This window comes from Triturus cristatus, chromosome 2_1 (assembly GCF_964204655.1).
Source record: "Triturus cristatus chromosome 2_1, aTriCri1.1, whole genome shotgun sequence".
Taxonomy (NCBI): domain Eukaryota; kingdom Metazoa; phylum Chordata; class Amphibia; order Caudata; family Salamandridae; genus Triturus; species Triturus cristatus.
Window position 1 is genome coordinate 1,161,613,180 of NC_140581.1, and position 16,359 is coordinate 1,161,629,538.

The 16,359-nt window shown below is 45.2% G+C and overlaps 1 long non-coding RNA gene across 2 annotated transcripts in view; it reads right to left on the minus strand.

Moving 5' to 3' along the window:
* LOC146866514 (uncharacterized) overlaps positions 1-3,416 on the minus strand; it is a 30,372-nt gene extending 26,956 nt beyond the window's left edge. The window contains exon 1 of one of the 2 annotated variants that reach the window (XR_014971895.1): positions 3,051-3,416. This is a non-coding gene — a long non-coding RNA (uncharacterized LOC146866514). Of the gene's footprint in view, positions 1-2,446; positions 2,662-3,050 lie in introns of those variants that run through there. The other variant, XR_014971894.1, reaches the window with a different exon arrangement.
* Between the last annotated feature and the right edge of the window lie 12,943 nt (positions 3,417-16,359).

Genomic DNA, 16,359 nt, shown 5'->3' on the forward strand with positions numbered 1-16,359 from the left:
ATGTTCCACAGTAGCCCTTATGACCGGACTGCTAATTAAATAAACAAAAACAGAAAGGCCATGACAGGGTCGGGTTTAGAGCTAATGCGAAAGTCTTTTTTGGCGCCACACGAATAACCTCTTTCTCCGTAAATACCTTTACTACCACCTTCCAACAGTGCCCCTCATCCCTCCATGGCCCCCACTATTGACCTCTTCCTCGGATTCCCTCACTGCCACAAGCCACAAGTGCCCCTCTTCTCCCCATAGCCCCTCCCCCTCATGACCTCCTCCTCGGATCCCCTCACTGCCACCCTCAACCAGTGCCCCTCGTCTCTCCCTAGCTCCCCCCACCACCCCATGACCTCTTCCTCGGATTCCCTCACTGCCACCCTCCAACAGTGCCCCTCTTCGCTCCATAGCCCCTCCCACTACCTCCTCCTCAGATTCCCTCACTGCCACCCTCCAACAGTGCCCCTCATCTTTACGTAGCCCCTCTCTCATATGCATTTCATTTGTTGTATAGCGCAACTCATATCAGTGTAGTGTGTGTCAGTACTTTAGACCACGCACACATTATACAGAGACAATGAATCATACAAGTATATAAATCAGTCTACAGGGAATGTCACATAAGCCAATGAGGATTACAAGGTGTATGAATCACATGTCATCCATACTGGTTGGGGTTTGGTCTGGGGAAACACAACCTTAGGATTTAAAGAGTATTCCATGGGGTCAGCTTTACTGATAAAAATGTATATCTGCTCAAACATACTCATTTTAGCAACATTAGAATAATGAAAGACTGAGGAAGTTCTAACTATATCACAAAACAAAAAAAGTGAAGTTCTAACTATACCAGGAGCTGACCCGCTATACAAAGCAGAACATGCTAGAAATAAATAGCACCAAAACAAAAACCATGGTCATAACCCGACGCCATAAATTACCACCAACCTTTTCAGTAGAAAACGTTAAACTGGAAGCGGTTGGAAGTTACAAGTATCTTGGGGTATTGCTGGACAAGCGTCTTAATTTCCAGGCACAATTCATCAGCATGGAAAAGAAGGGCATGGCCTTAATGCATGCCTTCATGAGCCTAGCAACTGAACTTAAAGGTCCCTTGGTTTCGCCTCTGCTAACAATTATGAAAGCTAAATTAATTCCAATGATAGCTTATGGGAGCATACTGCATTATGGCAAGAGTGCACAACTTTTGGATAAAACGCAAATGAAAATCTATAAGCATCACCGGCCCAAGTAAGAGTGGAATTCGGCCTGAAAACTCAAGTGCTGCTGAGAAAGTATGAGACCATAAAATTTTGGTACGACGTCTGGATGAACCAAGAGATCATGCTCTATCGAGCCATGTGGGAAACAATCACCAAAAATCCAAATTCAAATTACGCCAAGTATCTTAAAATGTCAATAGAGTCAACAAATTTGGCTGGCCTCTGGGAAACTAAGCTCCCAGTACCCTCATTTAAACAGTTGGTTAGGAAGGCAGCCATTAGACACTCATTGTTGGACGACAAAATAGCTTTTAGCCACCGGTCACACGCCTGGATGACAATTCATTCCTATAAAAAACTAGTGCCGGCGCTCTACTTGGACCTTGCATTTTCGCCTTTTATTAAACGTAAATACCTTAATATAAGGTTGGGTAATCTGCCAACCAATGCCGAGCACCCAAAGTGGAAGCCCCAAGAAAGTGAAGGGTGCGAGTTATGTGGCGCAGCAAGACAAGATTTTATCCACCTAATTTGTATCTGCCCGGCTCTCACACAGGAACGTCGGAATTGGCTGAAAACCAAGTTCAAGGAGCATGGAATACGTACATGTCGGTCCGCTGTCATACATATCTCATGTACAGCAGACCCACAATTTATTTGCAGGACAATTACATTTATTGAACATTTTGAGAAAAAGCAAAAAACACTAACAAATTGTTGAATTTGGAACATGTCATTCCTTACAGTAGAAGGACATCTGTTTTTACTTTCACAGTAGTGTAAATCCTTTTGTGTTTTAACATATTGTCGTATTTATATTTTGTAATGGTTTTTAATTAACTATACAATAAAGTATTTTACTTACTTACTTAACTATACCATTCATGTTTGTATGCAGCTCTTTGATGACCGTTCATTGGTCACTGTCCTATGTTAGGATTGTAACTTCTGAACTGCAAGGAACACAAGGATCTCTGTGACAAAGGCAGTAACCCACTGAGCTTCCACATAAACTAAAGTTCATCTGCATTTAAAAACTACTAACAGACAAATTATTGCTCTCCAGCAGGATCATTAATCACCAGAGTTATCTGGGCATTTTGTATTGTCTTATTGTTGTCCTGGCCATGATAATGATAAAAACTGTTTAACTGAAGCACACACGAAGTATGTGTCCTGCTGGTCCTGTGCACATTTTAAACCGAAAAACAAATAGTAACAAATTATCTTACCTACTCCATTAGTCAAACTTTGTGTCACAGCCTGATGTGATAAGCAGCTGTAGGGGCCAGGAAAGGTGAATAGGAATAAACAAACTTCTTTTTTCCTGCACTGCATAGAAAAAGAAATATCCACACAGCAGGACAGTAGGCAAAGGTTACCTTTGTCAAAAAAAGGATTTGTCCCTTTCGCCATGTGGAGATGAAGGGGTGAAGAAATAAACAAAGCCTCATTAACATGTAAATGGTCTTTTAAAGACCTGTGAAGTACTCGGGTGTGGCTGCGATAATCTCAAAAACTGTCTTGTGTGTGTGCGCGCCAGGGAAGCTGTCTCAGCCTGGGCTGAAACACACGACTGGGGGTTGAAGCACTTTGAGCCAAATGGCGTTGCGTGCCTGCCTTCAAGCCCTCACTGCGAGGGCCAAGGCTCATGTTTGGGTGGGCCTGGCCCACCCGGCCCACTCGCTAGAACCGGGCCTGCTTGTAGCAAAGCCAGGTTATCACAAACTAATTGTGCCAATGCCCACGGCTTCATGTATACGCCTGCAAGATGTGTAGTCTTAGTGAAAAACTGTGCTAAATCCAGAGTCCGATAATACCAGGAATATTTTGTACCTTCATCTTTGGCCACTCTTTTTGTCTAAGTGCATTTCCTCCTATTCATATTTGGTGTTTTGTTCAGCTGTTTTTGCGGCTTGGACCGTCCACGTGTAGAATAAAAAAGGCCAAATCAAACAGTCTTTACTACAAGTGTTCTTGTACCAAATTCAAAATTTCCTTAACACAGAATCATACATCGAAATAAGAGTCAGACTACTCAGTCTTTGCATTTACTGTAGGATGCCGCCCCTCACACCGGTAATGAAGATGCGGAAGGCTGGATGCTTGTGCCGTATTCTTTATTAGTATAACTCAGAGGGGGGGCTCCACCGTTCTCTTCGCTCTGCCGTCGTAATCTTGCCGGCGCGTCACTCCCACGATGCCTTGCGGTGGTCACGTGCTCGGCAAAGACTAGACCGCGACACTACATTTACTTCAACTCACTTCACTTAATGTTAAGCGCATCCTCAAAAGTGTATCTGAATTGACGCCAGTGGCATGATCAATTTCCTGTTGTGTAATATCAGGTATCCCCACGGTATCGTGTATCCCCTTCTCTTCGGCTCTTTCCGGAAACGAAACTCAGCCCGGGCAGGTTCAGACAGAAGCAGCTGATCACTGCTCGGGCTGAGTTAGGGGGATACACGATTCAACAGGATGCCAAACTCGGCTCTGGCGATAAATCGCCTGCTTTTGCACGAAGACAGACAGACAGAAATAAATAGAGAGAATGAATCGTAATGGAATCGTAATGGAAATGTCAATTAATTAATACACATAGTGAAAGCAAAGAAACTATTGCTGAAGCATATCGAATCGTAACGAAATAACATGAGGGGAAGAGAATAGAAACAATTGTCAGGGTTCAAATAAGGGGGAAAATAATATCAAAACGAGCGAAAGATTAAAGGGTAAAGGTAAAAAAAAAGGCAATGAAAAAAGGTAAGTATTAAAATGGGGATAGAAAGTGTTTTGATTTTCATATAAGGAAGGTGTTAATGACAAACATATAACTTGCAAAATAAGTTGAATAACAGTTTGACTCATACAACATACTTGGCATTTTACCACCTGCCCTGTCTTTTTGTGTCCATGCTAATTAAACAAGCATTGGCAACACAATCAGTCTCATACTTTTGTTAAAGTTAGTGCTAGTGGCGCTGTAAATGACAATGTTTTTTACTTATTTTATGGGTTGAGCGTGGGTAACGCATGCGCTACTCTGTGGCATGATGTATTGAAGCATGGAATCGAAGCCCCGCCCACTCTCCTCCCACATTTGCCACTGGCTTTTGTCATTGTCCTTCGTAAAATGCTAGTGGCGCTGTAAATGACAATGTTTTTTACTTATTTTTTGGGTTGAGCGTGGGTAGCGCATGCGCTACTCTGTGGCATGATGTATTGGAGCATGGAATAGAAGCCCCGCCCACTCTCCTCCCACATTTGACACTGGCTTTTGTCATTGTCCTTCGTAAATGCTTGCTTCTGATTCGTTAATAGGCTTGTAAGTCCCTCCTTAGTAACGCCTTGTCTTCATTTGTAACCTCCCAATAGGACTGTCCCTTTTACTTCAGTTGTTACACGGTACGTCTTTTTTAGTCTATAAGCACTATTTTCTTTAATGAGTTTCTCCTACTGCAGGCACACCATGCTTTCCTGCAACATTCAGTGTGCCATGCGTGTTTTCACTTTCCGAGCAGCCAGTGTTAATGGCGGCCACTTCTTTGAATAGGTCTCGCATTTACAAGAGCTAGAACTATTGACATTGTAAATGTAGATGCCTTTTATTTACGTGTTAATTAGCAAAACAGATAAATAAAAGTCATTGTCATTTACAATGCCAATAGCTTAAACTCTGGCAAATGTGACACCTATTGCATTGCAAATGCTTGTTATACATGGTTCCTGGTGCACACTGGTGGCACACATTCTGATGTTCATTTCTCACATTTCTGGTTTTCGTACGCAGATACTGGTGCACGCTCGTGTCTCAGGCTACACAGCACACATTCTGGGACTAGTTCCCTTACTGCCTTTGTTTGTACGCGGATCCTGGTGCACGCTGGTGGCTCATGGCAAACATTCTGGTGCCAGCTTCCTACGTGGCAGGTTTTTGTACAGGTGCGCGCTTGTGTCGCATTCTGCACAGCCCACTCTAATGCTACTTTTCCACATGTCTGGTTTTTATGCACAGATTCTGGTGCACGTTCATGTTTCATGCTGCACAGTACACAGTAAAGCTGGTTTTCCACAGGGGTATTTTTCATGCACTTATCCTGGTGCACGCTTGTGTCTCACGTAGCACTGCACACATTTTTATGCTGGTTTTCATTCACGGATCCTGGTGCACGCTTGTGTTCCACGCATCACAGCACATTCTAATGCTGGTTTCCCACATGGCTGGCTTTTGCGCACAGATCCTGGTGCACGTTCGTGTCTCACGTTGCACAGCACACACTAATGCTGGTTTTTCACAGGGCTGGTTTTAATGCACAGGTTCTGGTGAACGCTTATGTCTCGTGCTGCACAGCAAACTCAAATGCTAGTTTCCCACATGGCTAGTTTTCGCACACAGATACTGGTGCGCGCTCATGCCTCATGCTGCACAGCAAACTCCAATGCTGGTTTCCCACACAGCTGGTTTTCGTGCACGGATCCTGGTGAACGCTCATGCCTCACGCTGCACAGCACACTCTAATGCTGGTTTCCCACATGGCTGGTTTTCACACACTGATCAAAGCAAAGCACACACTAATGATAGTTTTCATACATTGACCCTGGTGCACGCTCATGTCTCATGCGGCACAGCACACTCTAATGCTGGTTTTCCACAATACTGTTTTTAAGGCACGGGTCCTTGTGCACACTTATATCTCACGCTGCACAGCACACTTTAATGCTGGTTTCCCACATGCTGGTTTTCACGCACATAACCTGGTGCACGCTTATGCCTCATGCTGCACAGTACAATCTAATGCTGGTTTTCAAATGAGTTTCTCCTACTGCAGGCAGAACAGGCTTTCCTGCAACATTCAGCACGCCATGCATGCTTTCACTTTCCACGCAGCCAGGGACAATGGCGGCTACTTCTTTGCAAGGAAATAGGTCTCATATTTACAAGAGTTTGAGCTATTAGCATTGTAAATGACAATGTTTTTTATTTATGTGTTAATTACAAAACAGATAAGTGGAGTGATCAGTTAGAAAACGAGAGTTAAAGCTATTGACATTGTAAATGTAAATATTTATGTGCTATAGAGTAGAGTTGGTGTATGTGGTGTGTAGTGGAATTATGTGGCTACCATCCAGATAATGTGAGCATTTAAGAAGCAGAGGTGCAGTTAGGATAGATGGGTTGGTGGAATGATAGCTATTTGTATGAATGCTTGAATGGATGGATAGCTGTATGAGTACATACATGGATGTCTGGGTGATCAGTTGAATGAAAAGATGGTAGGTGATGCATGGGTAGGAAAGTTACAGATGGTTGGTATGGAAAGAAAAAGATGGATACATAGGGAAAATATTTATAAACAGGAAAGTTTTGTACTTTATTGGACCTTTGCTCAAGACTGCATGATATATCAGGCTACATGGTGGCCCAGATCTCCATAAACATAAAATCCAATTTACAAATCAGAAGTTGGTGGTGGTTTTGTGCCCTTACCCCAAAACTATGCTTCGTTGTCAGTTGCTTGGATGCCTGCCTAATCTGCAGTCTTCCAACACAGTATTACACTTGGTCCCTGGTTTAACCCATTCAAATCTTAAATGCTGTGTTCCATCAAACCTTACAAGAGACAGTTACTAATTATGACTGATGAAGGAAAAGTCTCTTGACTGGTCTCATTTATAGCACTTGCATGTGGTGTTCTGCACGTTGCAAGGACACGTTGACAATGCCCTGTTGATGAACACAATAATGCCACTCTGTGGCATTGAGACTGCCAAATATAGGCCTATTTGTAAACTCTCTGGTGCATGTCATGCACACAAAAAGCATGCTACATGTTTCCGGAGCCTTGCAACTTGTATCTGTGTGAGGGCAAGGAAGGGATGGCATGACTGGCACAGCAGGGGCAGCATTACCGTCTTATTGTTCTGAGGAATGCAACATTACCGAGTGAGCCTTCACAGCAGCAGCTTCCCAGTATCTCTGTTGCTTACTCGATTGGAAGACCAAACAAAAGATATCATATTCTGGGGCCGTATTACAGATGACTGCGCCAGCGCTAATTGTCACTGTGCGCCAGATTATGCTCCCAACGGCATTACAGAGGATCAGTCTGTAATGCGCAATGATGTTGGTGAAGACTTTGAACTCTGTGTTTATAAGCGTTTGCACTTATTGTATTAGCGCACAGACGCAAATGCACATAAGCACAGACATTCTCTGGCGCACAGCGACAATTAGAGCTGGCGCACTGATCTGTAGTACGGCCCCAGAATGTTAAATGTACTGCTTTAGTTGATGGGCTAGGTGAAAGTCCTTATTCTCCCACCAAACACCTGACCCATGCATTCACTGAAGCACTACGAAGTAGAAATAAGGCTGCACTGCGCTCTGAAAAAACAATAGTCTAGGATCACAAATCAGAAGTATAACTATACCCAAAACACGATCCAGAAACATTTTGTATGCCTTGCAAAGATGCAGATAACAGTTTCAGGTGTTCAGCATGTATTGTATTAAAAAGCACTCCTGCCGAACTTGTGATGCTGTACCTGCCCGAACAGCCCACCACCCATGCCCTACCTGAACAAATGGAGCTCCAAGGCCAGGCCCCTTGCCTGCTCCAGCTTCACCAGGCCCAGTTTTATCTGCTGCATCTGCAGCAGCATGGACCCCATGGGCTTGTTGCTGCCTTCCAGGGCCTCCAGCATCTCAGCCAGCACCGGAGGCAGAAGGAAGGCAACAACTGGATTATTTTGACCAGCGCAGCACCCGTACATTGTCACCCTAAGGGCGCCATAGTTAAGGTACTATCAATGCTGAAGGTAATCAGCTTAGGATGTGCCATCTTGGTTAAGGGATCGCAAACTGCGTAATCATGGTTTAGGGCTCGCAAACCTAATACAGCGGCAGCAACACAAAACAAGTACTAGCGAAAGAAGCGAGACGGCTCTGAGCAGAGGCACTGTGGGAGTGCAGACTTCATGCATTTAAGTTCACAGGCGAGCCTCCAATATTTTATTCTCACCACTGACTGATGAGAGAAATGGGGGGTTATGGACTGGTAATGAGAAAAATGCAGGGGTGGGCAGCTGTACATACGAGCTGCGCTTTACATTTGCTGCACAGTGATGAAGCATGGTGTGCCGCACTGCAACAATAAGAAAAAATAGTTCTCCCCAACAACAGATGAAGAATGCAAGCGGAAAGAAACTGCATTCAGGCAGTGCTCCTCTGCGAAAAACTGAAGTGAGGTATCACTGTATGAACCACTTAGGAGGCAACAAAGAAGAGCGACACTGGACTGAACCAATGGTAAGCAGCAGGCAGGAGCAAACTCCTTTTATCAATATAACAGGTCTTCCAGACAGCACATGTGCGTTCCCTAGGCTCAACCTAAAAAGCAATACAACTATGTATTTTTTTTTCCTTTTGACATTTGCACCTAAAACAAGGACGCACAAAGAAGTCCTTTAAAAATATGCATTTCTTCTATGATTGCAAGAAATTGGATTCATATTTGGAGTGGACAACTATACATCTCAAGAAATTATCACAACTCGAGACAGCATGGACCTTCAAAGTCACTAATTAACCTAAGCTCCACCCGCTGATAGGAATGGTGTAGATAAGACAGGCTTAATTTATGGCAATGTGTGACTTATTTATCCACTGTCAGAACAGTAATAAAGTAAAAAACACCAAGAAATAAAAATACCAAACCGAATTATAAAAATAGAGTAAAATTTAATAAGCAAAATGACACCAAAACAAGACTAATCCATTAAAGGATACAACAGATATGAATTTAAAATATTAAAATGAATGAATGAATTCTTTATTTGTGTGGTTACTTAAAACCATTACAAAAATACAGCTTATAAAATGAAATAGTGTAAAAAAAATCTCAAAATATTAAAAAAGCAAGTGTATGTGCACAACAATGTAAAAATTCTCCTTTGCTATCTCAGATAAAAAAACAATCAGGTGATAATCAGTCTTTTATATTAAATAAGTCTGTTGTGAAGAAGTGGAGAGATGGCAGCCCCCGCCTTACAGCCTAGGGGGAGGTGTCCATCAGTTTTATACGAGTGTAGTGGACAAATTTGCCAAAGTTGGCCATATGTTTCACTGTGTCCAACGTATAGAGGCGATGGACTGCCTCCTTTGCTGTGCGAGTGCCCAGTTGGTGGAGGATGACCTGAGGTAGGTTCTGCGGACTAGACGCAGCGCCTGGCAGCAGAGTAAAATATGGGCCAGAGACTCTCGTTTGTAGTTGCAAAGGCGGCACTCCATGATGACTGGCCTTACTTTCCCAGTTGGATATAGTTCTTTAAGAGGGAGAGGATGTAGTCTGGGAGCTAAGATTCTATGTAGGGCTTGTCTTCCCACAGCCTGTGTAAGATGAAGTTTGAGGCTGGGCAGTGTTTGGGGGAGGCTTTTGGTCTCGTGGAAGCCTCTTGCTACCAAGGATTCCATATCCAAAGTGCGAGAACGTAGACGTACTTGCTTTTTTATTGTCCTTTAAATAGTGGCATACATGATTATGCTGGGGTCCCAGTTCTCTATTGCAAGTTGCAGGAGGTCTTTGGTGGAGGCGAGACAGGCAAACCAAGGATTGTCAGGTTGTTGAAAGATGAGTTTTATAACAGCCTTCATAGAGTTCTCCGGTGCTGAAGTTTTTTGATAAAAGTATTTGCTGAGGGTCGCCATCTCTTCCAGTTTTTGTTGATTAAGATTAAATTCCAGATGAATTAAGTTGTTCCTGGTGCAGACTAGTAGACGAAATAGCTTTTTGTAAGCTGTGCAGTGTATTTTTTCGAGGTCATTTGGAAAAGCCTGTGTCGCATAATTGAGGGAGGGTGGTAGTTTCGCCCTGAGTACTCTTTGAATGGCCGTTCTTGTTGGACTATCTAGGGTAGCGTGTAATTTGCAGAGGGTGTAGGTGACCTTTTTCCTTTTCTGTTGCAGTTTGTGGAGGTGGACCCGTGGGCGGCCCGTTTCACTAAGCCAAGCCCCCAGATAGTTCTAATGTTGTACACAGTCCAAAGTCAGTGGACCCAACCTCCACTTTGCTACTTTTGTTTTCGGATAGTGGCCAAAAATCATTATTTTAGACTTGGTTGGGTTAGCAACCAATTTATTTTTGGTATCGTAGACTGCGAGGGCTGTGAGTGCTTTTTGTAGGCCGATTTTGGTGTGATCCAAAAGAACCAGGTCATCAACGTTGAGGTTCCGTATGACACGGGACCGCAGTTTTGAGTGGTAACGAATATGGATGAGTTTGGTATCTACGAACCGCAAATGACGAGTATAATGGGTGTACGCAGTTTCGCTATGCAGCCACGCATGGTTCGTCTCATTTTTGGGTTCGTTCATCTGGACCCTCGGGTTCCATTTTAGATACAGCATCCATTTTGTTTCTTGCCCTCAGGTAGCCAGCGAACGGGCTTCTTGTCCGCTCCGTGACCCTGGGACTCTCAAGCTTACACGAAGGACACATGTTTCTTTGAGGTGACTTTTACGATGAGGGAAACGACACGACTAAGGCAGATGGCCCCGCTCGAGGCTCATCTTGCCGCGCCGGTCTATTGTTTCAGCCATGCATACATTAGACATGAGGTCTTTAACCCCCCTATCAAGTTTCCTTTATTGCCCCCAACACTCTTTTCTAACCTGTTGTGCATCCTTGTCCTTTCCTTGCATCTGTTTTTCGTCCTTCCTCTTAATGTGTTTATGGTTAGGATGGAATGTGTTTATTGCGGAGGAAATATGTTTTTACAGTTGGGAACCGGCAAGACTGTCGTAATTATGTTCCGGCCTCCTGAGACATGAACGTGACCCTTTTGAAGTTTATTGTGGGAACTGAGTTGTAACCTTTGTTCGCCATACTGCGCTATGGCAAAAACCTGTATAAAAGGACCGACCCACTTCTACGAATTTGAAGCAGTCTCCGAGAACCTACACGTTGTGTACTTCTTGTGACCTCTGTATCCCTGCAGTAAATAAACGCTGATCTCTGACGTCGCTGGAAGTGTCCCGTGTCTCTGTGTTTAGTACGCCAGAACAGGTAACCCACGAAGGTTTCAGGTGTTGTTCCCTGGCACCGCTGGGTCTTAAGAATAACCCAGTCCTTCAGTTGGCGCCCAACGTGGGGCGACATCAACGGTACCGGTCCAAAGCCCGACGATCGTGAGGAACTTCGTGTGAAATCTCCGAGGGAAGGTGCACCCCGCTTCATCGATCCAGTTGTCGAAATAAGTGGCCCGACGTCTTTTCCCGCGAAGATCCCCGCCTCCTGACGGCTGCGACGGACCGATGCCCTGACTGTCGACCTGTTTTGGCGCCTGGCGTAGTCCTTTGTACGGCGAGACGATCGACGGGCCTTCCTGGTGACGCCATTGTTCTCTCAGTTAAGTATTTGTGGGTCGCTCCCAGTGTTGCTTTGTTGTTTGCATGGTTCCATAGCATTCGTGGTTCTTAGTAGTTGGGTTTTATTTGACGATTGCAATTGCCAAAACCGAGGGTCTTGCATTTTTGTGAGGACATCGTAATTCGATAACCCTTGAAGTTTGTAAACTCGGTTAGTGTGCACGATGCCTGGCCGTAGTACTTTGTTTGGGTTTCTCAAATGTTGCAGCATGGATTCCCGGCTGGAGGATTCATGTCCGATACCTCCGGTTGGAACTCCGATTTACGAGCTCTATAGTCGTCATGGCGTGGGTCCTATCGTATATAATGAATATTGGGTCCGCTACACTAAAAAGGATGGCGTCCTCAGTTGGCCATCTCATGGTAGTTTCGAGACTGCCGTTTTAGATAATTTGGAAGCTAAATTGTTTAAAAAGAAAGCTAGGCCGGCCATGTTTGATTCCTTCCGGTTGTGGCGGAAAGAGGCCAAGCAGAAAGAAATCAAACAGAATAAGGAAAATAAAAGAGAAGGTGTTATTGCAGTGATGCGAAATGCAGAACAATATCAATTAGACAAAGATGAGAAAGAGCAGGAAGTTAGTGCTCGGCTACACCATATGGCAGTGGATAAGTGTTATCCGGTGCTACCTTCTAATATCGATAAGACAGGAGAAGAAGCGATGGAGGATCCGCTCTTGTCTTATCTGATGAAATCGCCACCTCCCTATGCTCCCGATGTTATGGGTCCCGTGCGTCCACCTCTTCCTCAACACACTGTTTTGGCGGCTGCTGGTCAGCCCGCCGTTCCTCTCGTACTCCCGAATCCCCTTGGGCCCCAGATCGTACATCCTCTTGTTCCGGCTTCTCTCCCTACTGCGCTTTTCCAAGTCCCTCCTCAGCCTGTTGTTCCCGCTGCTCCTGCTGCTGCGTCTACTTCTACTGTTTCCACCCCTATTGTTGCTGCGCCCGCATCTTCTTCCTCTTCTCCTTCTGTTCGTAGTCGTCTTTTGACTGCTGTTGCTTCTCTTTATTCTCCGCTTTTTGGGCCGATACTTGGCTCGACTCTTTCAGATGTCGCTCAAAGGCGCAGTCAGCTTCCTGATGGTAGGGAACGTGAATCGTTGGTGAAAACGGCACGTAGATGGATTCGTAACCCTGTTAAATACACCTCACGTGTGGTGTTTGAAACGTTCTCCCAGTTTAATGTGCCTACGCAACGATTTGTGTTTGAAGAACTGTGTAACTCGTTGAAGGAGGAGTGGGACGATGATGTGACAGATAATGTACCGTCAGAGGTTTCTGAGCTGCAGCATCGGTTTGCCTCGGGTGTAATCGTAGGCGACAAAGTTCGAGAGGCTTTAGAGCGCTTGTTATCCTTTCGATGTACAGTGCAACCTCGTGCGTTGTTTAAAGACGAGACCGCAGAATGGATGGCACAACCTGGTCAATATCCTATGCGAGAAGTTCCTCCGGTATGGATGCCAGGTGATCCTGCTGCTAACCCTCCTGTTCCAGGCCGTTTCCAGAGAGTGTGGATACACCTCCCTTGGAAACGATCGGAAGTTTTACAAGTGAAGCAATCTTTGCCCGATCCCCGTAAGAATCCTGCAGGTTATTATAAGGAGCTGTCCCAATTGGTGGATGCTACTGTTATGAACTTAGCCGATATTGATATGTTGTTTGGCAATGTGGTGCCTCAGCCGATTTGGGCAAAAATTCGTCACGAGAATCACGCAGCCGAGTTAGGCGGTGACTGGGCTGCCCTTACGGCGGCAGATGCCCAGCAGGTCGGTGGGGCTAAACCTGAACAGCTTATTGTGGCTTTGCCTCAGAGGATAATTACCCTTATGAAAACGCTTATGCCAGCGATGCGCGTCAATTGGGACAAATTATCAGCATGCAAGCAAAAGAGGGATGAAAGCGTTTCTGATTTCTTTACGAGATTCGAGGAAGCGTTTGTTGATCATAGTGGTCAGGACATGGGATCTGAGGGTGGTCAGCGGCTGTTTGTTGATAAGTTTGTATCGAACTTGCTGCCTGACCTTAGCAACAAGTTGAAAAATTCTGAGAGTTCGTGGGCTGTTTCTACCACTGCCCAAATATTGGCTACGGCCCAATATTACGAAAACAGAGAAAAAGAGGAAAGTGAGCGTGCAGATAAGAAAACGAAGGATCTTAAAACTAAGGTCTTATTGCAGCAAGCCTATCCTCCGCGTTCGCATTTCAGTGATACACAACAGCAAAATAGATCACAATCGCAGTTCTCCAGATCGCAGACGCGAAATGCTTCTCCCGCACCTCGTTTTGTGCTGGGATATAATCAATGCGCATATTGTCGTGGGGAGGGCCATCTGAAGTTTGATTGTCCGGTTCTCCGTGATAGGAACAATGGTGTGTCGGCTCGAGGAGGACGTAGTGGCCCTCAACAGGCTTCCCGTGGTAGAGGTCGTGGAGTTACCCAGAATCAGGCCGAACGCTTTGCAACGTCTTCGGACTCGCAAAATTGTTTCGATAGGCGCGAACCATCGTCCGGTCGGTCTGCACAGTATCATGTGGATGACTGTTATGTTGAGTGTGATGTTGATACGGATGGTATCTACTAGGACAGCCATAGACAAAGGAAGGGAGAAGTATCAGTTCCGGTTGATCAGAGAGGGCCTTATGTTGCAGTAGCCACTTTGGGCGTCGTTGAGCCTTTTCTGTTGGACACTGGTGCAGCAAAAAGTTCCATCATGCATTCGAAACTCCCTGGCGCGCCTTTGTCTGGCTTAACGAATGTTTCCGTTGGATTTTCTGGCGCCCCCGTTAGCAATCCAGTTTCTAGCCCTTTGCCCCTTACAATTGGGTCTCATGAGCTAGAAGCTCCTTTGATTTTGACTACTGGTTGTGGTGAGAATCTTTTGGGTCTGGATTTGTTGAAAAGGTTACATGCGACTTTGTACTGTTCTCCTACGGGTGTGGAGCTTACGTTGGGTAAGAGCGTGATTTCCCCTATGTATTTATCGATCGACAAGCTCCCACCAGAATTGAGATCTCTTCCGGACTCCTTGTGGGCGACAGGTCCCAATGACGTGGGCCTGTTGGATATACCACCTTATGTTGTCCAACTGAAAGTTGGTGCGCGTTTGCCACGCATACCCCAGTATCGTATTTCCCTTGATGGTGAAAGGGCACTATTAGCGATCATTTACGACTTGATCGGTAAAGATGTTATTGAGGAGACACGGGGTAATGTGTGCAATAGTCCCGTGTTGCCTATTCTGAAACGAACGGATCCCTCCAAGCCTCCTGTGTACCGTCTAGTTATCGACTTACGGGAGGTGAATAAGGTCGTTGTTCCGCAGTTTCCTGTGGTGCCAGACATTACAGCTTTATTGACTCTGATTCCAGCCACTGCGTCATGGTTCTCGGTCATCGATCTGAAGAATGCGTTCTTTAGCATTCCGATTGCTGAGGAAAGCAGAGACTTGTTCGGTTTCTCATTAGGTGGTCGCAGCTTCAGATTCAAACGCGCACCACAGGGCTACTGTGAGAGTCCATCAATATACAGCCAAGCTCTTAAGAGCCAACTTGATGCGTTTGTGTTACCGGCTGGTGCAGCCTTGATTCAGTACGTTGACGATCTGTTGATCGCTGCTGACACCGAACAGCTTTGTAGGACTGCTACAGTGTCACTGTTACAGCATCTTTGTGACTTACATCATAAAGTGTCACCTTCCAAACTGCAATATTGTTGTCAAGAAGTAACCTATCTAGGTCACTTATTTCAAAGGCGGGAAGAAGGTTGACCCCTGAAAGAATTGCAGCAATTGCTCGAATGTCTGTGCCAACAACTCAGAGAGATGTGCGTGCCTTTCTAGGTATCACGTCATACTGCAGACAGTGGATCCCGAACTTTTCACTGTTAGCGAAGCCATTGGTAGCTCTCACGTGCAAGGACGTTTCGACTCCTTTGCCTTGGACGGAGGAATGTCAGAAAAGTTTTTCTGAATTACGTGATTCATTGTGTTCGGCTCCTGTGTTAGGTACTCCTGATTACAGTAAGCCTTTCACATTATACGTCCATGAGAGGGACGGTTGTGCGTTGAGTGTTTTAACGCAACAATTTGGTGATAAACAGCGTCCGTGTGCATATTTTTCCTCGACCTTAGACCCGGTAGCTAGAGCGTTGCCGAGTTGCTTGAGGGCGACAGCGGCAGCGGCGGCGTCTATTCGACAGTCCGCAGGCCTGGTCATGGATAATATGCTCATAGTAATGGTTCCGCATGCAGTTGATACGCTCTTGAATCGGACAAAGACTCAACATCTGACGAGTGCAAGGTTGTCTGGGTACGAGCTGACCCTTTTGGCAAGTCATATACAGATTAAACGTTGTAATGTACTGAATCCGGCGACATTGTTGCCGATTAATATGGAATCAGATGATGTGCTGCCACATGATTGTTATTTACGGACTGAGGAAGAAACAAAAGGTCGTGTGGACCTGAAAAACACCCCCTTGGCAGATCCCGATGGTACTTTGTATGTGGATGGTTCTTGCTTCAAATTGCCGAATGGCGATGTGACGACTGCGTATGCTGTAGTGACGTTGAGCACGGTTGTGGAAACTGCGAGATTGAATCAGAATTCCGCACAAGCGGCAGAGTTAATTGCATTGACAAGAGCGTGTGTTTTGTCGAGGGGAAAGCGAGTGAATGTGTTTACTGACAGTCAGTACGCGTTTGGTGTTGCGCATAATTT